General features: G+C 37.4%; 1 protein-coding gene across 2 annotated transcripts in view; it reads right to left on the bottom strand.

Moving 5' to 3' along the window:
• The window catches only part of LOC110458888 (protein bowel-like), an 87,356-nt gene that overhangs the window by 53,155 nt on the left and 8,004 nt on the right, over positions 1–26,197 (bottom strand). Inside the window, exon 1 of one of the 2 annotated variants that reach the window (XM_021510850.1) lies at positions 1,811–1,874. The exons of the other annotated variant lie outside the window; for it this stretch is intronic. The gene's annotated coding sequence lies outside the window, so the exon portion shown is untranslated. Of the gene's footprint in view, positions 1–1,810; positions 1,875–26,197 lie in introns of those variants that run through there. 2 annotated transcript variants of the gene reach the window in all.

Consider the following 26,197-nt stretch of genomic DNA (forward strand, 5'->3'; position numbering starts at 1 on the left):
AGCTGTAATCTGTTTCAGTGTATCAATAAACTATAAATAATGATTTAATCTATTTCAGTGTATCAATAAACTATATAGCTATACATAATGCTGTAATCTGTTTAATTGTATCAGTACACTATAAATAATACATGTACTGTAATATGTTTAATTGTATCAATAAACTATAAATAATGCTGTAATCTGTTTCAGTATATCAATAAACTATAAATAATGCTGTAATCTGTTTAATCAGTACACTATAAATAATTATTTAATCTGTTTAATCAGTATTAGTGTAATTACTACACCAAACTGAATGATGTAATCTGTTTTAGTGTACACTATAAATAATGATGTAATCAGTATTAGTGTAATTACTACACCAAATTGAATGATGTAATCTGTTTTAGTGTACACTATAAATAATGATGTAATCAGAATTAGTTTAATTACTACACCAAATTGTATGATGTAATCTGTTTTAGTGTACACCATAAGTAATGATGTAATCAGAATTAGTTTAATTGCTACACCAAATTGTATGATGTAATCTGTTTTAGTGTAAACTATAAATAATGATGTAATCAGAATTAGTGTAATTACTACACCAAAGTGTATGATGTAATCTGTTTCAGTGTACAATTGTGCAACTTGCATACTTTATGATACTATTATTGATGTTTAGAAACCCTTCCAATTGCCACAGATGAGAGAATTGTTTGCAAATGTCACTTTTGAACAGCTGTTGTATATAATTATCATAAAACATTTTTTACTGCCACTGAATTACAATTAATGAATTCAACTCGTGGAATCATTACTTTCATCTATTGATGAAACTGCAACATTGGGTAAAGAAATACTTAGAACAGCAACCAATAGACTTCCAATCACAGTATGAAACGGTTGAGATCCCCACCCCAGAACTATATATACAAATGCTGGGCATAAAGAGACGAATGCAGTCATGATATTAGAATTGACCCCAGGGTCCTCCCCACCCTTGCAGACTTAATCCCTGGGTCATAACTTTGAAACTGTTGAAATCCCCATCCCTCTCAGAACTACTAATGAAACAAACAAACGATGTGATACTGTCTCCAACAAAATGTAAATCATTGATTAATTTGTATACATGTTGATACCACACCTGTCAATTAAGTCACCAGTATTAATGTGAAGGTCTAACTGGGAATGACCTTCCATGATGACCTGTGCAGGTATATTTAGGACTTTTCTAAGCTTAACCAAAAGCTTTTAGTATTATTTAGACTTCTTATACAAAAACAAAACAGAGCATCAAAAAGGTATTTATTACAAACAATATGTAAGATGTGGTTACTTAACCCTTTCACCCGTATGTAACTTTAGTAGACTCTACCATGTATTTTGATGACTTTGAAAAGTTTACATACCGAAATGACCTACAGTTGACAGACCTGACCTATATAATAGATTAAACCTATTGACCATATACAACCCTGATTTCGTCGCTGAGAAATCACCAGGAAGAAATAGTGTTTGTTTTACCTGTAGATTAAAGTAAAAACCACTACAGCAAGAAGAACAGACACATACACACATACAATTCACACCTTCTTCAGTGTACATATTTTCAGTGCACCCACGCAGTCATTGATACATTGTGGAGCCGCGTTAAATTCGTCTCAAAATGACCTGTCTGACTCGGTGGTTAAACAACATGACATAAAGCGGTGATAATTAATTTGTCATCGTACCCAGATGAGACTGGAGAGTTATATATATACAGTATATATATATACAGATGTAATTCACATATCCATCAACAACCTTTTTGAAAACTCACCTGTCAGTTTGACATTGTTGTACTTAGTCCTACAGAGGAGCATATGCACATGTGCAATCTCCTGTGACCAGTGTTGCAAGAGTACACTTGCAGTAATCACATTTGAATTCACGTAATTCAAAAGTCGGTGAACTTAAAGCATCACTGCCCAGGATAATATTAGTCAGTCTTTCACTGCATACAAGAACAGCAATTAACATGGTTTTCTGCATATGACAGACAGAAGGACTATTTGAATAGATTATTGCCTAGTCCTGTATCAATGTAAAAGTCCAAGACTTGCATGAAGGTGACAATTAATCCAAGCATGATATAGAAAAAGTTTGCTTAAGCTGTAGCTTAAGGGGGCAAAAACACAATAAGGTGAAGTGTTAAGACATCTTGATAACTGACATGCAATATTTCTATTTTATATAAAGTTTTGTGACTAAATTATGTTTTCAGTCAAATGATAGTCAAATGTATTTTTATACAAATAAAGCACTTAGATTAGCTGATTCACTCGAATCCTTACTGAAATCTTCTAATGTTTGACTCGAGGATTAGCATAAGTGTCACACCCTTTCATACTGTGCATAGTTACTATAGCAAATAAACTAACCCCTGAATGCATTTTAATTTAACTCATTTACCCCTGAAGACACATTTGAACTCTTCCAATTCAAAGTTTCATTTCAGTAATAATTACCATAACTTTTGTATGCATATACAATACCTACACCCATCTTTGTAGCCCAAAAACAAAAGATTCAAATATCCCTACCTCCCTACCGTTACGTAAGCCATATCTCGACGACAGACCCACGGAGTGATCTCCCCTCCTCTTCCTTTTATGGCGCCTGCTGCAAAGGTTGGAATAGTTCATTCTGAAATTTCAGGGGTTAATGAGTTAAACTCTGTAGTTTTGGAATATATGACATCACAATGGATGGCTATATGTTGTATTTACCATACTTATGACTACAGTGTACTTAGTGTGCAGCTTGTTCCTATATTAGGTGACTCAAATATACCACAAACAATGAAGATAGAATCAGTTTCATTTCAGTAATAATTACCATAACTTTAGTATGCAGAAACAATACCTTCACCCATCTTTGTAGCCCAAAACCAAAAGATTCAAATATCCTGACCTCCCTACCGTCACGTAACCCCTATCTCGACACAGAGCTACAGAGTTATCTCCCATCCTCTTACTTTTATGGCGCCTGCTTTTTGCTGATGGTCCGGAGCTTGCTCCATATCAAAATTTTGTTTTGTCAGGTTGGTTTAAGTGTCTGGTCGATTCATTGCACAGTTTTTGTGTTATATACCCATCTGCCCCTGTTACTACAATTATTTGTTGTTAAAAATTGTTTTTGTGCCTTTTTCGGCCGGTTGTTTATTCAAAATATGTACAACAAACAATGAAGATTATACTAAGAAATCAGTTTAAGAACAGTGACCTTCATTGGGGAAGGATGGGCAGCCTCGCATTTAAAACCATTATACTACAAGTTATTATATTTATCAATGAATAATGCTTTCAATTTGACATGGGTGATATTGAAAACTTCTGGTTAGAAGTGTCATCATTCAGTATTAAGTGTAACTTCAACTCACAGATCTGACAAATTAGGTCCCCTTCACCCAACAGGATGCATTAGACCAAATATGGACATACTCCTCACCCATTCCTACAGAATAGGATTTTGAAGAATTTGCTATTTGGCCCCGCTCCTCAGCCCCCAGGGGGGCCACACTTACTGTTTATACAAAATTGGGTCCCTTTTGTCCAAGGATGCTCCAGACTAAATTGGGATGAAATCCCTTAATCCCTATGGTAGAAGAAGGATTTTAAAGGTTTTACCTCTATTTCCCCTATCTGGTCCCGCTCCTCTGCCCCGAGGAGGGCCACACCCACCATTTATACAAAATTGAGTCCCCTTGACCAAGGGATGCTCCAGACTAAATTAGAATAAAATCCCTACGGTAGAAGAAGGATTTTAAAGGTTTTACTACTATTTCTCCTTATTGGGTCCCACCTCTTTGCCCCCAGGGGGGCCACACCCACTGTTTATACAAAATTGAGTCCCACTGGCCCAAGGATGCTCCATACTACATAAGGTTTAATCCCTTAATCCCTACGGTAGAAGAAGGATTTTAAAGGTTTTACCTCTATTTCCCCCTATTGGGCCCCACCCCTATGCCCCCAGGAGGGCCACACCAGCTTTTATAAAAAATTGAGTCCCTTGGCCTAAGAATGCTCAAGACCAAATTTGGTCAAAATCTAATTGGCCGTTCAGGACAATTAGCGTTTAAAAGGAAAAATTGACGGACGGACGACGGACGCTGCGGTACAGCATAAGCTTACCAGGTGAGCTAAAAAAAATGATGTCACGGAAAAGGTTTGTAGTTTATGAAACCTTTTCTGTTTTCAACACTTCAACTCGTTCTGATAAAAATGACCGTATATTGGCCATATTCTAATCGATTTGGAGAAACAAAACTGTAAACCTTACAAAAATGTTGATCATAGTATTCATACATACCTAGTAAATCGTATATAAATTAACTTTATTTATTTTACAACAATTATGAAACATTACAGTGATTACAGCTTATTTTAATCATTCTTGTTAGCCCGGATGTTAGCATGCTGAGGGTCTTAATGTGGGAGGAAACCAGACTACCCGGATAAAACCCACAAGGTTGGGCAGGGGCCCCATACCTTTTCACGTCCGATTGGGAAATCAAACCCCAGCTGCCTTGGTCAAAGGCGAGTGCGATGTCCACTGGGCCACCCTGAACCACCCAAAGTAAATCTGAATTTTGTAATATAGTGTATTTAGGCAATGCAAGGTTGCATATTTCACACATTAATATAATTAATCGATGAATATATAATGAATATGGTTTGGTTTAGTATTGTTTAACCTCCTATCAACATCTATGGTCATTTAAGGACGGCCTCCCCTGTGTACAAGATGCATGCGTGTAGTGTATGCGTGTGTGTTTTGGAAGGCTGTGATATGGTCGTGTTTGTCTCCCTGTGATAGTGCAGAACTGATCGATGCCGACTTTATAGTGCTACCTCACTGAAACGTTACTGCTGAAGACACCAAGCAGGACACACCACCCGGTCACATTATACTGACCACGGGCGAACCAGTCGTCACACTCCTAAATTGCTGAGCATTAAGCATGAGTAGAAACTACCATTTTTACAGACTCTGGTATGTCTCGGGCAGGGGATTGTTCCAAATATTTTAGCCTCCTTAGAGCTATGGTAATGTGGCAACTACAATTTTGTATACATTTGTATTCCGTAGTTGACAGTGTGTATTTTTGCCGCCATTCAGCTATTCAGGCTAAGAGTTAGGAAAGCAGACAGCTTCAACATCACAACATTAGATAATGAAGAACAGTGTTTTGCAGGAAAGAAAAAAACGTTTTGAAATCATATATCAAAAGTGATACCGCAATTATGTATTTATCTCAGTACACCTGTCTACTGTACCATGAACATATTTCACACTGGTTAATGCCCTCGTAAAATATACATTATGTGCGAAAAACGGTTAATAAATGCAGTCTGCAACATCATGCAGAGACGAACACAAATGTGTTGAATATAACCTATTTGCACTGCACATCAATTTAAAGTAAGTGCGTATGAAATGCTTGCTTTTTAAATGTTTGTTCATGTTAAATGTACTTGTGACATGTGAATATAAATATGATGAAAACAAGAGGCCCAATGGGCCTGCATCGCTCACCATGTTTACATCTCACACTTGTAACCTTGAAAGTGATCTTAAATAAAGCTGAAGGCAAAATATCGACAGTATATTCATGACTTTGAGTAATGTAAAAGAACCTGTTAAAAGATTTTAAAACATTTGACCCCTGTGACCTAGAAATAGAACATGGTCATTATGTTGAACAAATTTTATAGCCCTTCACCTCAAGATCCAACTTGCAAAATATCACCACCCTATCCTTTTGTTTATTGAAATTAGGTCATTTAAATGTTTAAACATATTCGTATAAATGTGACCTTGAAAGTGGGTCCAAGTCATTAAAATTAAAAAGCTTGATAGAGTTTCATTCAAGCATGCTATTGGCTAAATATCAACATTCTGTTTCAAAGTTATGACCCAGAAACTATGTCTCCAAGGATGGGGCCAGACCCTAGAGCCATCCTGGAAGCAAATGTGCATTCTTCTTTTTATACTCAGCAATTGTATATGGAGGTTACACAACGAGTGGTTGTTAAATATGGTTTTTATTTCACTCGAGTTAGTTAATTTCCAAACATTACAAAAGACATGTGCTTTAGCGAGTGTCTTTCTGTAACTTTTGAAAATAAACCAACGAGAGTGAAATAAATACCATAATCCACAACCACGAGTTGTGTGATCTGTTTCTACCACAATCTCATGATCAGTCGGAAATAACATACACACATGTGTTTGTTGACAAGGCTGGCGTAGTGATATGACCCATATGTAAAAAGTCACTCATTAATATTAATATTGTTACAAATCTAATAATTGTCAAAATTAATGTTTCGGCAACGACTTCATGAAAAAATATAATAGATGAACGACTTCAAATATTGGGAGTAGCAGTATTGCATCAATTCATATAAATTAACCACGGACTATATGCGCGTAAGCATATCGTACAAAGTCTGCCTCCCGCCAAGTGACGAAGACGAACTTATCGCTGTCAATGTCCAAAACCATAGGCCTACGTTTCTTCGTGACGGTTCTATGGTTGACGTTTATAGTGACAGTTCAGCCATAGTCAGATTGTCCAAATAGCGATAATGGGACATTGGGAGAATGAAATATTTTCCAACACTGTGACAGATCTTGTTTTGGTTTCACGACCTGGACATGCGATGGTGTGACGCCGAAAAGAAACTGAGCGTCTGTAGCAATTTTGCCTGAAACTAGCGATCAAATCTTTAAGTATCATCTTCTTTTAATATTGCCTTAATAACCCCCTTTTCCACATAACCTCACAAAGTCACCAACATTTGTCGAATGTTGACAGCACACGACGTAAACAAAACAGATTGTGGTAAAAAGCGCGAGGAAAAAGTCGTCCCGGTCAAAGTTCATCTTCTCGACCAATCAAAACTTGTGTAGGTCATATACCACAAGTGGTATATAACTCATATTTATCTAACAGTCTGAGTGTTTATACAATGATCTGAGAGTGGAATAACACAGAATATTGTGGAAGAAATATGGTTATACACTGGGGATATCAACCATTTCCAAGTAATAAACTTTTTTGGCCCCACCCCTTAATATAGCCAAATTGCCCCCTTTTGGCCACGCCTCTCAGTCCCATGGGGGGTCAGCACCACCATTTATACAATTTTGAATCCCCACCACATGCTTCCAGTCAAATTTAGTTAAATTCCAATCAGTGGTTAAGAAGAAGAAGTCGTTGGCATAAGCTCACCTTGGTCCTTCAGACCCGGTGAGCTAATAATCAAGGTCATTCACTTGAAAAAACTATATTCCCAGCATGCTACTGACCAGATATCAACATTCTAGGCCTTATGGTTATTCAGAAGAAGTCGCTTAAAGATTTTAATATATTTGACTCCTGTGACTTTGAATATAATTCAAGGTCATTCATTTGAACAAATTAGGTAGCCCTTCATCTTAGCATGCTACTGGCCAAATATCAACATCCTGGGCCTCATGGTTATTCGGAAGAAGTTGTTTAAAGTTTTTTTTAGACAATTGACCCCTGTGTACTTGATAACAAGTGAAGGTCGTTCGTTTGAACAACTTGGTAGCCCTACATCCCAGCATGTAACAGGCCAAATATCATCATCCTGCAGCCTTTGATTATTCAGAAAAAGGGGCCTAATAGGCCTGAATCGCTCACCTGGTATTATTCTCACACTTGTAATCTTAAAAGTGGACTAAAATACAACTACAGGCAGATTATCAGTGTTTGATTAATAAGAACCTATGAAAAGTTTTAAACATTTGACGCCCGTGACCTTGAATGTCGAACAAGGACATTAGGTTGAACAGTATTTATAGTCTTCAAACCCAACATGCTTTTGCCAAAATATCATTACCCTGGACCTTTTGGTTATACAGAACAAATCATTTACAGACTTAAACATATATTGACCACTGTGACCTTGAATATGGGCGAAGGTCATTCATTTGAACAAACTTTGTAGCCCTTCATCCCAGCATGTTAATGCCTATATATCATCACCCTTGGCATTTTAACTATTAAGAAAAAGTCATTCAAATGTTTTAAACATATTTGACCCCTGTGACCTTGAATATATGTCAAGGTCATTTATTTAAACAAACTTCATAGCCCTTCTTCCCAGCATGTTACTGGCCAAATATCATCACCCTAGGCCTCTTGGTTATTCATAAGTTGTTTAAATGTTTTTAACATATTTTACCCCAGTGATCTTGAATATATTTCAAAGTCATTTATTTGAACAAACTTGGTAGCCCCTCCTCCCAGCATTTTACTGCCTAAATATCATCACCCTAGTTCTCTCGGTTATTCAGAAGAAGTTGTTTCAAGGTTTAAACACATTTGACCCCTGTGACCTTGAATATAAGTCAAGGTAATTTATTTGAACAAACTTGGTTGCTCTTTTTCCCAGCATGTTACTGGCCAAATATCATCACCTTAGGCCTCTTGGTCAATCAGAAGAAGTTGTTTAAAGGTTTAAACATATTTGACCCCTGTGACCTTGAATATAATTCAATGTCATTCATTTGAACAACCTTGGTAGCCCTTCATCCTAGCATGTTACTGGCCAAATATCAAAATCCTGGGCCTTTTGGTTATTCAGAAGAAGTTGTTTATAGTTTTTTTTTAGACAACTGACCCCTATGACCTAGAATATAAGTGAAGGTCATTGATCATTTGAACACACGTTGTAGCCCTTCATCCCAGCATGTTAATGGCCAAATATCATCACCCTTGGCATTTTAACTATTAAGAAAAAGTCATTCAAATGTTTTAAACATATTTGACCCCTATGGTCTTGAATATATGTCAAGGTCATTTATTTAAACAAACTTCATAGCCCTTCTTCCCAGCATGTTACTGCCTAAATATCATCACCCTAGTTCTCTCGGTTATTCAGAAGAAGTTGTTTCAAGGTTAAAACACATTTGACCCCTGTGACCTTGAACATAAGTCAAGGTAAATTATTTGAACAAACTTGGTTGCCCTTTTTCCCAGCATGTTACTGGCCAAATAACATCACCTTAGGCCTCTTGGTCAATCAGAAGATGTTGTTTAAATATTTTAACATTTTTGACCCCTATGATCTTGAATATAAGTCAAGGTCATTTATTTGAACAAACTTGGTATCCCTTAATCCCAGCATGTTACTGGCCAAATATCATCACCCTAGGCCTCTCGGTTATTCAGAATAAGTCGTTTAAAGGTTTTAAACATATTTGACCCCTGTGACCTTGAATATAATTCAATGTCATTCATTTGAACAAACTTGGTAGCCTTTCAGCCTAGCATGCTTCTGGCCAAATATCAAAATCCTGGGCCTTTTGGTTATTCAGAAGAAGTTGTTTATAGTTTTTTTTAGACAACTGACCCCTATGACCTAGAATATATGTGATGGTCATTGATCATTTGAACACACTTTGCAGCCCTTCATCCCAGTATGCTACTTGCCAAATATCATCACCCTGGGCATTTTGGTTATTCAGAAGAAGTTGTTTAAAGTTTTAACATATTTGATCCCTGTGACCTTGAAAATCGGTGAAGGTCATTTATTTGAACAAACTTGGTAACCCTTCATCCCAGTTTGCTTCTAGCCAAATATCATCGACCTAGGCCTTTTGGTTATTAGGAAGAAGTTGTTTAAAGTAATATATTGACGTCGGGTGCCGGACAACGGACGCCACACCACGGCATAAAGCTCTCACCTGGGGTCTGCCTCAGGCCAGGTGAGCTAATAATGCAAACAAAATAACACAAAAACTTTCAGCCTTATTTGTTCACCCCTAAAATTTCATAATGAACTGTTCCAACCTTTGAATTGGAAGAGTTCAAATATGTTTTCAGTGGTGATTGAGTAAACAGCTTCAACAAGCTCTTCAAGTTCAAGTATATAACTACTAGGGCTGCAGCGGTACATTAACATGACGATACATTACGTATCACAATACTGTGGTCACGATACAGTGCAATTATCACGATACATATAGTAACAGGCAGAAGCAAAGCGAAAAGATATCTTGCCAAATTTTAATGGCAATATTAAAACTGGAAATAGATTTGGTCCAAAATGGACATGACTTTAAAGTTTCACAAAATTCACCTCTTTCAAAGTGCATGCCGAGCTGGAGCTGTCACTTGCCATGTTGGAACCGATATGTGTATAGACTAAATTAAGAAACGACCAAATTTGAAATATCATAGGTGTCTCATAATCTCCCAAACAAGAGGCCCAATGGGCCTGCATCGCTCACCTGTTATAAATCTCACACTTGTAACCTTAAATGTGATCTAAAATAAAGCTACAGGCAAAATATCAGTATTCATGATTAAAACTCATTCAAAAGACCCATTTTTTTTTTTTTTTTTAAACATTCCACCCCTATGATTGAAAGTCGAACAAAGTGATTATGTTGAACAAATTTTATAGCCTTTCATCTCAGGATGCAATTTGCAAAGTATCAACATCCTGGGAGCCATGGTTATTCAGAAGAGGTCGTTTAAAGATTTTAAACAACTCTTGACTCCTGTGACCTTGAATATAAGTCAAAGTTATTCACTTTAACAAACATAGTAGTCCTTGATCCCAGCATGCTACTGGCCAAATAGCAACATCCTGAGCCTTTTGGTTATTCAGAACAAGTTGCTTAAATATTTTGAACATATTTGCTCATTGTGACCTTGAATATAATTCACGGTCAAACATTTAAACAAACTTGGTAGCCCTTGATCCTAGTATGCTGCTGACTAAATATCATCACCCTGTGCGTTTTGGTTATTCAAAAGAAGTTGTTTAATGTTTTTAACATATTTGACCCCTGTGACCTTGAATACAAGGGAAGGTCATTCATTTGAACAAACTTTGTAGCCCTGTTCCCCAGCATGCTACTAGTCAAATATCATCACCCTGGGCATTTTGGTTATTCAGAAGAAGTTGTTTAAAGATTTTAACATATTTGACCCCTGTGACCTTGAATATGGGTGAAGGTCATTTATTTGAACAAACTCTGTAGCCCTTTATCTCAGCATGCACTGGCCAAATATCATTACCCTGGGCATTTTGGTTATTGAGAAGAAGTTGTTTAAAGTTTTTAACATATTTGACCCCTGCGACCTTGAATATGAGTGAAGGTCATGCATTTGAAAAAAAATTGTAGCCTTTCATCTCAGCATGCTACTGGCGCAATATCATCATCCTGTGCATTTTGGTTATTCAAAATAGGTTGTTTAAAGTTTTTAACATATTTGACCCCTGTGACCTTGATTATGGGTGAAGGTCATTCATTTCAACAAACTTTGTAGCCCTTCATCTCAGCATGCTACTGGCCAAATATCATAACCCTGGGCATTTTGGTTATTGAGAAAAAGTTGTTTAAAGGTTTTTTAAGACAATTGATCCCTGTGACCTTAAATATAATTGAAAGTCATTCATTTGATCAAACTTAGTAGCCCTTCACCCAAGCATGCTACTGGCCAAATATCATCTCCCCGGGCAGTTTGGTTATTGAGAAGAAGATGTTTAAAGTTTTTAACATATTTGACCCCTGTGACCTTGAAAATGGGTGAAGGTCATTAATTTTAACAAACTTTGTATCCCTTCATCCCAGTTTGCTTCAGGCCAAATATCGACACCCTAGGCCGTTCGGTTATTAAGAAGAAGTCGTTTAAAGTAAAATATTGACGACGGACGCCGCGCCACGGTATCAGGAAGCTCACTTGGCACTTCGTGCCAGGTGAGGTAAAAATATTGTGCATTAATGTACCGTATTTAAAATATTGTGATATATCTTCGCACTATAAATCGTTGCAACCCTTCAGTTATAATCTTCATGTGCACTGAAGCCTAAATCAATCCTTTATTGGTGATCCATCTATTTACCATAGTTTACTGACTCACTCCGTAAACGATTGTCTACTTAAGCTATTTTTTGAGAATTTTGGAAGGATCTGCATTAAAATGATCAAATTTTCAAAATACTATGAAGCATAATCATCAATGTAATATTTACCCATCAGGAAAATGATCCACTGTTAGTAAGAATCAAAAATAATGTAAAATTGCCGTACATGTAACTGAAACGAATTCAAAGTTTCTATTATATAAGTTGTTCAACAGTTTCAACCCGTGTAAACAATGGGACTAACAGCACTGTTGTAACCTGGGAACCGAGACTTGACAGAAACACAGCAAGGGCACAGGAGAGCTAATGACGAAAGACAACTGCTGTGAAAAGTCATTGATCTGGAGATTTACACCAACGCCTGCAAATATCATAGCCGGAGTTCAAGGTAACCATCAGTGACAGTCAAGATACATGGCAAACAGGAAACCCTGCACACTGGCACCCCGCGGGTCATATGCCAAATACTACAGAAAACAAAACAATCAGATTAAAAGCTTAGAAACGCAACGTTATTACGTTACAAAGACTTGCGACCATTATGTTCTCATCAAGACAGTCAATGTAAAGAAGAAACAAAACACTGCTACGGTACCTTTGGAGATTCCAAGGACCCTACATTTTTTTGTTCACCATAAGATGATCCATCTTGATAAGGATATGGCAGTAGAATGCAGTTTCAATCCATTACAAATTCCAAGGATAATTCCAAAACATTTAGGAATCTTGCAGATGCATGAAGATGAAGCTGTATTGAATTGTACCATTTCTATTTCAAAAGACTTTCTACTTCAAAAATATTTAGGTTAAAACATAATGTATTAATAGATATAGGATCTTATATGAGTTTCCATTACATATGAGATTTAAGAAATGAGGTTAAGAATTTTTTTAATTAATTTAGCGATCATAAATTTCATATGAAATGAAAACAAGTGTAAGATCCTTTTTTTCAAATAATCAAGTTTGTGACATTTATTCGTGTAAAACGACAATTTCATGCAACCTTGAAATATAAAAAGCCGCCATTTTGACTCAAGTGCGTAAGTCTGTGACGTCATGTACTTGTCCTAGGTGTGATGTCACAACTGAAAAAAATGAAACTTAATTACAACCAGTCACAGGGCTGATAAGTCATATTACAAAATATGACATGGATAACATTCACTAGATAACACAGTACATGATGTGATAAATCTTACTATACCATTATTTGATTCCAAGGCATATGATCCTTATCTCGGTCAATGTTGACAATGCAACAGAAAATGAATGGTCTGAATTAACAGTGATACAAGCACCAAAGAATAGTCTGAATTAACAGTGATACAAGTACCAAAGAATGGTCTGAATTAACAGTGATACAGGCACCAAAGAATGGTCTGAATTAACAGTGATACAGGCACCAACGAATGGTCTGAATTAACAGTGATACCAGCACCAAAGAATGGTCTCAATTAACAGTGATACAGGCACCAAAGAATGGTCTGAATAAACAGTGATACTGGCACCAAAAAATGGTCTGAATTAACTGTGATACAGGCACCAAAGAATGGTCTGAATTAACAATGATACAGGCACCAAAGGATGACCTGAATAAACACTGATACAAGCACCAAAAAATGGTCTGAATTAAAAATGATACAGGCACCAACGAATGGGCTGAATTAACAGTGATCCAAGTCCCCAAGAATGGTCTGAATTAACAGTGATACAAGCACCAAAGAATGGTCTGAATTAACAGTGATACAAGTACCAAAGAATGGTCTGAATAAACAGTGATACAGGCACCAAAGAATGGTCTGAATTAACAGTGATACAGGCACCAACGAATGGTCTGAATTAACAGTGATACAGGCACCAAAGAATGGTCTGAATTAACAGTGATACAGGCACCAAAGAATGGTCTGAATAAACAGTGATAGAGACACCAAAGAATGGTCTGAATTAACACTGATACAGGCACCAAAAAATGGTCTGAATTAACAGTGATACAGGCACCAAAGAATGGTCTGAATTAACAGTGATACAGGCACCAAAGAATGGTCTGAATTAACAGGATGAATGAATCAAATAATGGTCTGAATAAACAATGATACAGGCACCAAAGAATGGTCTGAATTAACAGTGATACAGGCACCAATTAGTGGTCTGAATTAACAGTGATACAGGCACCAAAGAATAGTCTGAATTAACAGTGATACAGGCACCAAAGAATAGTCTGAATTAACAGTGATACAGGCAACAAAGAATGGTCTGAATTAACAGTGATACAGGCACCAAAGAATGGCCTAAATAAACAGTGATGCATGCATCAAAGAATTGTCTGAATTAACAATGATACAGGCACCAAAAAATGGTCTGAATTAACAGTGATTCTGGCACCAAAGAATGGTCTGAATTAACAGTGATACAGGCACCAAAGACTGGTCTGAATTAACAGTGATACAGGCACCAAAGAGTGGTCTGAATTAACAGTGATACAGGCACCAAAGACTGGTCTGAATTAACAGTGATACAAGCACCAAAGAATGGACTGAATTAACAGTGATACAGGCACCAAAAAATGGTCTGAATTAACAGTGATTCAGGCACCAAAGGATGGTCTGAATTAACAGTACTAGTGATGCAGGTACCAAAGAATGGTTTGAATTAACAGAGATACAGGCACCAAAGAATGGCCTGAATTAACAGTACTAGTGATGCAGGCCCCAAAGTAACAGTCTGAATAAATAGTGATGCAGGCACCAAAGTAACAGTCTGAATAAACAGTGATGCAGGCACCAAAGAATGGTGTGAATTAACAGTGATACAAGCACCAAAGAATGGTCTGAATTAACAGTGACTCAGGCACCAAAGAATGGTCTGAATTAACAGTACTAGTGATGCAGGTACCAAAGAATGGTTTGAATTAACAGAGATACAGGCACCAAAGAATGGCCTGAATTAACAGTACTAGTGATGCAGGCACCAAAGTAACAGTCTGAATAAACAGTGATGCAGGCACCAAAGAATGGTCTGAATTAACAGTGATCCAGGCACCAAAGAATGGTCTGAATTAACAGTGATCCAGGCACCAAAGAATGGTCTGAATTAACAGTGATTCAGGCACCAAAGGATGGTCTGAATTAACAGTACTAGTGATGCAGGTGCCAAAGAATGGTTTGAATTAACAGTGATACAGGCACCAAAGAATGGTCTGAATTAACAGTGATTCAGGCACCAAAGAATGGTCTGAATTAACAGTACTAGTGATGCAGGTACCAAAGAATGGTTTGAATTAACAGTGATACAGGCACCAAAGAATGGCCTGAATTAACAGTACTAGTGATGCAGGCACCAAAGTAACAGTCTGAATAAATAGTGATGCAGGCACCAAAGTAACAGTCTGAATAAACAGTGATGCAGGCACCAAAGAATGGTCTGAATTAACAGTACTAGTGATGCAGTCTGTATGAACCTTTCTGGTACCACTGCTATATCTTACAATAGAGAGGCGTCTTGCAATGGTGGACACTTTCAGGGACTCTTAAGCAAATTACATTAAATAGTTTAGTCAAACAGTCAATTACAACTTTGACACATTGTATAATAAGACATTCGAATGATATGAAACTGAGCAGACAATTCAATGTTAGCAATGTGTGCAGGTATAATTATTGTTGTACAAACCAGGGATTAATGCAGGAATAGAAAGTTAAGTAGTACCTTTACCTGAAAATGGGAAAATATGGGCTGTAGGTGCATGACCTGACAGCAGGAAGAGTGGCTTCAGGCCTGAGCCAGGGGGAAAGTATGAGAGGCAATCATGGATGACATCTCTAATTTCTGTTTCTTGCTGTTCGTTATAGAGGCTTTGAATCAATCACTGGATATGCATTAGAACACAGTTTTTATGTGTCTGCTATGATATTGTTTACTGTTAACTGGGCCAGCTCAGTGTAAAGTGTCATAAGATATTGGCAATGACAACTAATGAACACAGGGAAAACGAAATAAATCACACAGTCGTTGAACTGACGGAAAATACAACAATTTAAGATAGAACCAAGGCAGATATTTATGTAGTTGTATTTTAGTTTCAAGCAGGGAAATTTTTAGCGGAAGTACAGGGAAATGAAGCTGAAATAGGGGAAAATTATGCCGAACTTGGATAGGGGAGTTGACCAATATTCAGTCATAAAAAAAGGCTTGTATATATCCATGCAAACGCTGAACGTACGCTGAAAAAAAATGGAGACTTGACACTATACCATTGCAGGATGGACGCCAGGTGTAAGTTTTACACAGTATTAATTCATCCAGATTTTGTTAGACCATATCAGATAATATTATTATTCTTGTTACAGACTTTATTTCTAATGGAAGCCTGTAATAGTCAGGGGTTCCATAAGCAAAGCTGTGTGATGATTCATTCTTGCACCAAAACTTGTGTGAAGCCATACCAACTAAGAACAATATAACTGCAACATAATTTAACTGTATTTTAAAATTTATTTCTTATTGGAGACAGACAGAACCTAAAGGAATTACAGATAAATTCCTGACCCTCAGTTGGCACAAAAATCCAATCCAAAAAATTTGATCGAACAATTTTTGATTTGTTTTTTGAGAAATCATGTTCAATTATACATTTTACAGTGCTTTATAGGGTTTCGAAGAAGATTTTGACAGCTCAAGATGTTCTTTCAATTTAAGCAAGGTCATAGCATGTCTGCAGTACAAGCCAGTTCATGGGATTTATGTCCCGCTTGCTGTGATGTGCTCATACATGAATTAGCATCTAGCTGAAGCAAGGACAGAGGACGAGAAATACATGTACCTCAAACTTCATGAAATATGTGCATATGGACATACAGATTCTATTCATCTAATTCCAATTATTCATTCAATTCATAAACCAAATATTTGCTGATAACATATATATAAATGAAAAATATATTGTCGAAAATTAACTGAAAATCAGAATTGGAAAAGCACCATAGGCAAAACGCAAAAATATACAAACTCCTGTCGCTCAAAGTTCAAAGACCGGTCAATATTTGCTTCATACAAATGTTGAATGACTAATCCACACATTACAAAATAAAAACTAGAAAATGTCTGTAAGACCTAAATGCACGCTGCCATGTGAAATTAGTTTCAGTGTTCTATAAAAAGTTACAACCACTTTGATCTTGATACCCTGAAACATGCACACACACAAGGTACTACACTTAAAGTTGATTTTAATATTCATATGTTTTTTCTGTATGTTATTACCATCTCCATAACATATTGAATGAAGTTGCTAAGTGTTTAAATTGAATCAGTAGATGATTTTCTATATATAGCAACAGTGACCTTGGCCTTGACCTTGGAACCCTGAAACACAACAATGTCCGAAGTATACTCATACTTGACCTTTGCATAAAGTTTGACCAAAATCCATGAAAGAATGAAGTTGCTAAGTGTTTAAATTGAATCAGTAGATGATTTTCTATATATAGCAAGTGTGACCTTGGCATTGACCTTGGATCCCTGAAATACAACCATGTCTCAAATATACCCATACTTGACCTTTGTATAAAGTTTGTCCAAAATCTGTCAAAGAATGAAGTTACTAAGTGTTTACATTGAATCGAGACGGGACAGGACGGGACGGGGCGGACATGGGTAACACTATATGCCCCCCCCCCCCCCCCAGTTTTATGGCGGGGGCATAATAAATTATCTTGAAAGGGACAGCCACTCTTGGTTGAGGAAATATGCCTAGATCCCAATCTCCTTTAACTTCAATGAGCCGGAGTGGTTTAAGATCATGAGACAGATTGAAATTCATGAGAAACATGTCCTACACTGTAGGGAAATATTGATAGCAAATATTTGTCAGTCTTCTGCTCGAATTGTTGGAAATGAAGCATTCATGCTATACATACATGTATAGGTTTTGCACTAAGGAAGTAAGAAACAAAGACTAATATATTTATTATTTTCTTTTTGTTTTAAAACATGATATAATTCAAAGTTCAGTTTTCAGTCAGAAGCCATATGCATAAAACATGTTTATTGCAAAAATGGTAAAATATATTTTATGGTTTTTTCTTGTTTATACGGCCATTGGCCATTTGCAGATATAATGATACAACAAGAGATCTCAGAGGGATCTTGGCGCCGACCATTGTACAATCTTCATTAGTTCTTTGTCAGTTTGATCTTTTCTCTTCCTTTCTCTTATCTGTTTAATCAAGTCATGTAAACAGTAAATGCACCGTTTCACATATTTACTTGTACAGTTCTTTAAATGTAAGAGAAATAGATCTGATCATTACAATATCAGAAATATATCATTACTGCTGACATTAGTACTTCCTGTGCCCATCTTGTTTTTATGATCACTCACCAAAGTAAGCATGCACAGCTACAGACCAAGGAGAACCAATACATCAAATTTGAGAAAGATCCCTCAAGAACTTCATGAGAAATATCGATTAACAAGCAATCACTGTCAAATTCCAAAATTGTCGCATGTCAGCCACTTTGTTCATGCACATCAACAGACCATGGGGAACCTACATATCAAATCTGAGAAAGATCCCTCCATTATTTCCTGAGAAATAGCGATAATAAACATTCACTGTCAAAATCCAAGATGGCCACCTGTCGGCCACTATGTTTATCTGATCAGTCTCAAAAGTCAACATGCACAACTACAGACCAAGGGGAATCCTCAGATGAAATTTAAGAAAGATCCCTCTTGTACTTTCTGAGAAATAGTGATAACAAGAATTGTTTAAGGCCGGACTACGGATGGACCACGGATGGACGAAGGACCACGGAATAAATCAACATTCTACAGGCAGTAAGTATATTGACATACCATAGATACATAACCTACACAAACGTCTCGTAGTCCAAATTGTTCGAAGACACCAATTTGCAGATATTGTCTGAACAGCCTTCTGTTTTTCAATTTGGCAACAAACGGAAACAGAAGTGTCTCGTTAGGTGTAATGTCAATCTCCTACAGGTGTCCTGGAAAAGGAACTCCAAGGTGTTGAATCACTAGAGTCAATGATGATTTGGTCAGCACTAATTAGGCTAGAGGAAATAAGGTTCCTAGGAAATGGATATATCAATGTGTTCTTTCCCACAGTGACTATATAGCACAGTAAACTTTTGTATTCTGGTACAAGTTACACCGCACAAGGCTTCAACGGTTTGTTGGAAAAAAGAAGCATTATTTTTGCATTTCATTATGTATTTGTATACACGTTTGTTAATCATACACTCAGTTTGACAATTCCCTGGGGTTTCATATACATCATAACTTTGTATTGACTCCAGTAAATCAACTTTGTTACTATTTTTGTAAGCAACATTTGACACCTCTGCACTGAGGTCCATGTGAGCTCTTGTTGATGATCTGCTGGAAGCAAGTAAGCACATTTTGACATCTCTGTACTGTGAGTCTCAACATCATTTAGTGCTTAATTCGAACAAATCTGCAGTCCCAGGGTAAACATTTTTTCGACACCTCTGCAGATTCTCAGTGAAAGTATTTTTAACATCTTTGTGCTGTTTCTTTATAAGTGCTTTTAACATCTTTGCAGTGTCCATGTTAAGTATGATTTGTCACCTCAGCACAGTGTCCATGTAAGGTGTTTGGGACACCTCAGCACAGTGTCCATGTAAGGTATTTGGGACACCTCAGCACAGTGTCCATGTTAGGTGTTTGGGACACCTCAGCACAATGTCCATGTTAGTGTTTGTGACACCTCAGCACAATGTCCATGTTAGTGTATTTGACACCTCAGCACAATGTCCATGTTAGTGTATGTGACACCTCAGCCCAGTGTCCATGTTAGGTGTTTGGGACACCTCAGCACGATGTCCATGGAAGTGTATGGGACACCTCAGCACAATGTCCACGTTAGTGTTTGTGACACCTCAGCAAAATGTCCATTTTTGTGTTTGTGACACCTCAGAACAATGTCCATGTTAGTGTATGTGACACCTCAGCACAGTGTACATGTATGTGTTTGCGACACCTCAGCACAGTGTCCATGCTAGTGTTTGTGACACCTCAGTACAATGTCCATGTTTGTGTTTGCTACCCCTCAGCACAGTGTCCATGTTAGCGTTTTTGTGACACCTCAGCAAAGTGGCCTTGTTAGTATTAATGACACCTCAGCACACTGTCCATGTTAGTGTATGTGACCCCTCAGCACAGTGTCCATGTTTGTGTTTGGGACACCTCAGCACAGTGTTCATGTTTGTCTTTGTGACATCTCACATGTTAGGTGTTTGGGACACCTCAGCACAGTGTTCATGTTTGTCTTTGTGACACCTCAGCATAATGTCCATATTTGTGTTTGTGACACCTTAGCACAGTGTCCATGTTAGGTGTTTGGGACACCTCAGCACAATGTCCACGTTAGTGTTTGTGACACCTCAGAACAATGTCCATGTTAGTGTATGTGACACCTCAGCCCAGTGTCCATGTTAGTGTTTGGGACACCTCAGCACCATGTCCATGTTAGTGTATGTGACACCTCAGCCCAGTGTCCATGTTAGGTGTTTGGGACACCTGAGCACAATGTCCATGTTAGTGTATTTGACCCCTCAGCACAATGTCCATGTTAGCGTTTGTGACACCTCAGCGCACTGTCAATGTTAGCGTTTGTGTGACACCTCAGCAATGTGTCCTTGTTAGTATTAATGACGCCTCAGCTCAGTGTCCATATAAGATGTTTGTGACTCCTCAGCACAGTGTCCATGTTAGGGTTTTTGTGACACCTCAGCACAGTGTTCATGTTTGTCTTTGTGACATCTCACATGTTAGGTGTTTGGGACACCTGAGCACAATGTCCATGTTAGTGTTTGTTACACCTCAGCACAGTGTCCATGCTAGTGTTTGTGACACCTCAGTACAGTGTCCATGTTTGTGTTTGGGACACCTCAGCACGATGTCCATGGAAGTGTATGGGACACCTCAGCACAATGTCCATTTTTGTGTTTGTTACACCTCAGCACAATGTCCATTTTAGTGTATTTGACACCTCAGCCCAATGTCCATGTTAGTGTATGTTACACCTCAGCACAGTGTCCATGTAAGTGTTTGTGACACCTCAGCGCACTGTCCATGTTAGTCTTTTTGTGCCACCTTAGTACAGTGTCCATGTTTTTGTTTGTGACACCTCAGTACAATGTCCATGTTTGTGTTTTTGTGACACCTCAGCAAAGTGTTGACACCTCAGCACAATGTCCATGTTAGCGTTTGTGACACCTCAGCGCACTGTCCATGTTAGTGCATGTGACACTTCAGCACAGTGTCCATGTTAGAGTTTGTAACACCTCACCACAAGGTCCATGTTAGTGTTTGTGACTCCTCAGCACAGTGTCCATGTTAGAGTTTGTAACACCTCACCACAATGTTCATGTTAGTGTTTTTGATGTCTCAGCACAGTGTCAATCTTAGTGTTTGTGACACCACAGCACAACGTCCATGTTTGTGTTTGTGACTCCTCAGCACAGTGTCCATGTTCGTGTTTGTGACACCTTAGCCTCATGTGCATTTTAGTGTTTGTGTGACACATCAGCAAAGTGTCCTTGTTAGTGTTAATGACACCTCAGCACAGTGTCCAGGTTAGGGGTTTGGGACACCTCAGCACAATGTACATGTAAGTGTTTGGGACACCTGAGCACAATGTCCATGTTAGTGTTTTTGTGACACCTCAGCAAAGTGTCCATGTTAGTGTGTGTGACACATCAGCAAACTGTCCATGTTCGTGTTTGTGACACCTCAGCCACATGTCCATTTTAGTGTTTGTGTGACACCTCAGCAAAGTGTCCTTGTTAGTATTAATGACACCTCAGCACAGTGTCCATATAAGATGTTTGTGACACCTCAGCACAATGTCCATGCTTGTGTTTGTGACACCTCAGCGCACTGTCCATGTTAGTGTTTGTGACACCTCAGCACAATGTCCATGTTTGTGTTTGTTACACCTCAGCACAGTGTCCATGTTAGTGTTTTTGTGACACCTCAGTACAGTGTCCATGTTTGTGTTTGTGCCACCTCAGCAAAGTGTCCTTGTTAGTATTAATGACCCCTCAGCACAATGTCCATGCTTGTGTTTGTGACACTTCAGCACAGTGTCAATCTTAGTGTTTAGGACACCACAGCACAATGTCCATGTCAGTGTATTTGACACCTCAGCACATTGACCATGTTAGTGTTTGTAACACCTCACCACAATGTTCATGTTAGTGTTTGTGAGACCTCAGCACAATGTCCATGCTTGTGTTTGTGACACCTAAGCAAAGTGTCCATGTTAGTGTGTGTGACACCTCAGCATAATGTCCATGTTAGTATCAATGACACCTCAGCAAAGTGCCCATGTTTGTATCAATGACACCTCAGCAAAGAGTCCATGTTAGTGTAAGTGACTCCTCAGCACAGTGTCCATGTTCTCAGAACAGTGTCCATGTTAGTGTTTTTGTGACACCTCAGCAAAGTGTCCATGTTTGTATCAATGACACCTCAGCACAGTGACCATGTTAGTGTTTTTTCAGCTTGGCAGTCTTAATGTAAGTGTCTTTTGACACCAAAGCACAGCACCCATGTTAAGTCTGATTTGATACCTCTTCAATTTATGTTCTTTTTTTTTCACATTCCCTCAATTTAAATGTTATGTATACAAAGTATCATTTATCAATGTTGTGCAATACTTTGGAAGGACTTAAATTGTGAACAATATTTTTAACAAAGGGGCATAACTCCACATATTGGGAAGGTGATTCCAATCAATTTCTTTCTTTTAATATCCACTATTATATAAGTGTTCCACGTACCAAGTATCACTGAAATTGGTGCGGTACTTTGGGGGGAGTAGTACAAATAATGTGTGTATACACACAGAGAGATAGAGATAGACAGACAACCTGATTCAAGTATACTCCACCCCCAAACTTTTTTTTCATGAACTAACTTTCTGAAAAGTGATGTTCAAATACAGCCATGTTTATGATTATATCTACACAATAAAGCTATGCAGCATAAGATAACCGATAGCAATGGGACATCTTGGATGACTGGTTTATAAAAGTTAAGTAATTGAAATTACAATTAAAGACTGAATTAAGTCCTAGCATTGTGGACAAAACAGTTAGGTAGATCAGGTTTGCCTAAGAATTTAGACCAAGAGGGCCAGTGTTGACACTAAGTGATGAGCTGATGATAGATTATAATCGAAAATCTATCGGTTTGATCTTTCCAATACCAATTAACTATTACAAGTTCCATTATCGATATAATTGGTACATCATTGAAATTGAAGTGTTAAAAGTAGACAATGATAAGTTCGCATTGAATGTCAATTATTCTAATGATTTTTTCTATATGAGTAACAAAACAACATAAAAGTTGTTTGAAATCCATTAATCATAAAAGATTAGGAAAGCTAGTGTATAGTTTACAATTTGTCTTAATGACAGATGTAACAGTAGCATTCTCAATTTATTTGGGTATAATCAGTGCCTTAAAATTACGAAACGATTATGCATTTGATCATCTATTGGTTTACTATTTCGGATTTCAAACTGATCATCGATTATGATTTTAAACCGATCGCCCATCACTAGTTGACTGTCCACGATGGGACGTGAAAAGCTATTGGGTTACCTGTCGGACCATTTATATGTGGTGGTTTTCTCCGGATATTTTTTATTCCTTCCACTTTAAGACAGTCTGCACGCTCCTGACCGGGCCAACAAGAATCATGATTTTAAGTTGGAAAAGCTTGTTACATAATTGTTGTGATCTATAGTTTATAAGAAAATGACTATAGACTTGATATCAGTCTATATATGACAACTTCATATTTTCTGTCTATTGACTTGTGCTGCTGTGCAGTTCTAATATAGTTTATATATATATAATATCTATGATCAACAGCCTGCAGACATATTGAAGTCAACTCAAAAATGGAATAATTGTAATAATTAGGCAGAACCTCAAAAAAGTCTGCTTATATCATATGATATAAGACAGTTCATTTCAAAAGACAATTTTATCATTCATAAAATTAATATTTCTAAATGTAATCTGCTTCAGCTAGCTTTAAAAAATGGACAAATCATCAGCTCAGTCTTTTCTTTATAGCCAATATCTGACAACTTCCTTATCCATCCTTAACCCTTTCACCCCTGCAGACCATAATGGACTCCTCCTGACCAATGCACAGTAGAGTCTACTGAAGTTACACAGGGGTGAAAGGGTTAATTGTAGATGAAGCGGTGCACTAAGCTACATGCGTTGATGCCACAACCAGGATTTGTATAAGACTTCCTTGACAGCATGTGTGCACATTGTGCAGCGGTGGTACATTTGATGGCTGTTTCACAGGGACACAAAGGTGTACCACTGTATGAAACGTGGTAGCAGTCAATAGGCCTTGTTCTGGCTTGTATAACACCAGGGGGTTTGCTGATGGAAAATCAATGTGCTGTCATTCAGCGCTCTCAAGCGCCTATAACGTACCGCTCTGTACAGCCAGCTATATGACATCCATGCATATGCATTCTCCACTGCACAATGCCTATTGCACTAGTGTTTTATTTGCAGCTTTGTCTCAATATATATATATATATTTGTATAACAGCAGTATAAATTGATCTTTACGGACAAAGAAATAATATAAAAAGAACAAATCTCAACAACATGTCGTTCGTCAGCACTTTCATCTCATCAAGGAGATTTTACAGATTGTTTATTTGAAGGAGAAATGATGATGTCATAAACTATGACGTCACATAATAGTTCGCTATTTACCTCATTTCTTAAATTCATTCAACATATCTAGGATAATTAATGTAGACTTTGTAAAAACAACAGCCATCCCCTTTCTTCATTAAGAAATCTGTAAAATCTATTTTATGAATGGCGATTTGGTCATTTAGTTAATCAGTCACATGATTTTGTATGACATATATTCTAAGCGTACCTGTTAGAATGAATGCATTTGTTTCAATGATTTGCATGAGTACATTCCATCCTGTTCAATCTTTATTATTTATTACATATTAAGCTAATTGAAATCTTGACAGCAAATAATTCTGACAAAAAATCACAGGTAAGGATATTCACTATTACATACCATAATGTAACAAATGTATCAGATTTCCTCCAATTAAAATTTTCAAAGCTCAAGGGAGGCAGAAAAATTTGTATAAAAAATGATCAAACACATGGTGATTTCTGTTGATATGTGTCAATAATAGCCATATGTTGGAAGATTTAACTGATTTAAATCATGTGATTTTGATAGTTCAAGGTTATTCAAATTCAATAAACTTGATAGTCATTCATCCCAACAAGCTTAAAGGGACATCACATGAAAAGGCGTTTTTTTTTTAATGAATGTATGTATTGTATGCACTTCCACTTATGTTACCTCGCTATCCCCATATTCATAGTCCGTTCCAAATGTCCAGTTTGACCACTTGAATTGTTCGGGAAAGCCCGGCTAAAAATAGCGCCGATAACGTCACCTGATTAGGCAGCAAACACAAGTGGTGCGAGCGAGATGAAACGGTTTACAAAGGGGCCCTCAGAGAGGGGCCGTCAGGCAACTGCAACTTCTTACCGCACTATGAAACCAAGTTATATGATTTCTAATTCCGTATTCAAACTTATTGAACAGTAATTATTCATCATCAGAAGTTAATTGCACACTTGCCAATATTAAGAATTTAAATTTATTTAGCTTTTAACATAAATTTGTTGCCAATAAAATTAAACAAAGGATGGGGCACAAGTTTTTACAATTTATCACAGCCTTCTCCCGTGACCGGTACAGGTGGTACGGGGCTAAACACTCCCTCAACAATGGGACAAACCTTTCTGTAAAAAGGAATATTCACGAGACGAATATCCCTTTTCAAATGTTTACATAAAGTGCATATATGCAATGACAAACTACACGCGAATATAAAAAGGAAACGTTTGTGAATTTATTTATTACATTAAACAACTCAATGTCTTTGGCCATTTTTTTTCTAGACCATGAATATAAATCTATGTATACTCTCTTTCCCACTTTCACTGTCTCCAAACGCTAACATTTAGGAAGTCATATTAACCATCACACACAATAAACTGTATGGCAAAACCACTACGTGTACATGTAGAATATGTGTCAATAAGGAACGTGTTGAGATACTTGATAATTATATTTTTTCAATACTTTACAGAGATTAAAGCATACTT

This window comes from Mizuhopecten yessoensis, unplaced genomic scaffold, assembly GCF_002113885.1.
Source record: "Mizuhopecten yessoensis strain PY_sf001 unplaced genomic scaffold, ASM211388v2 scaffold9847, whole genome shotgun sequence".
Lineage (NCBI taxonomy): Eukaryota > Metazoa > Mollusca > Bivalvia > Pectinida > Pectinidae > Mizuhopecten > Mizuhopecten yessoensis.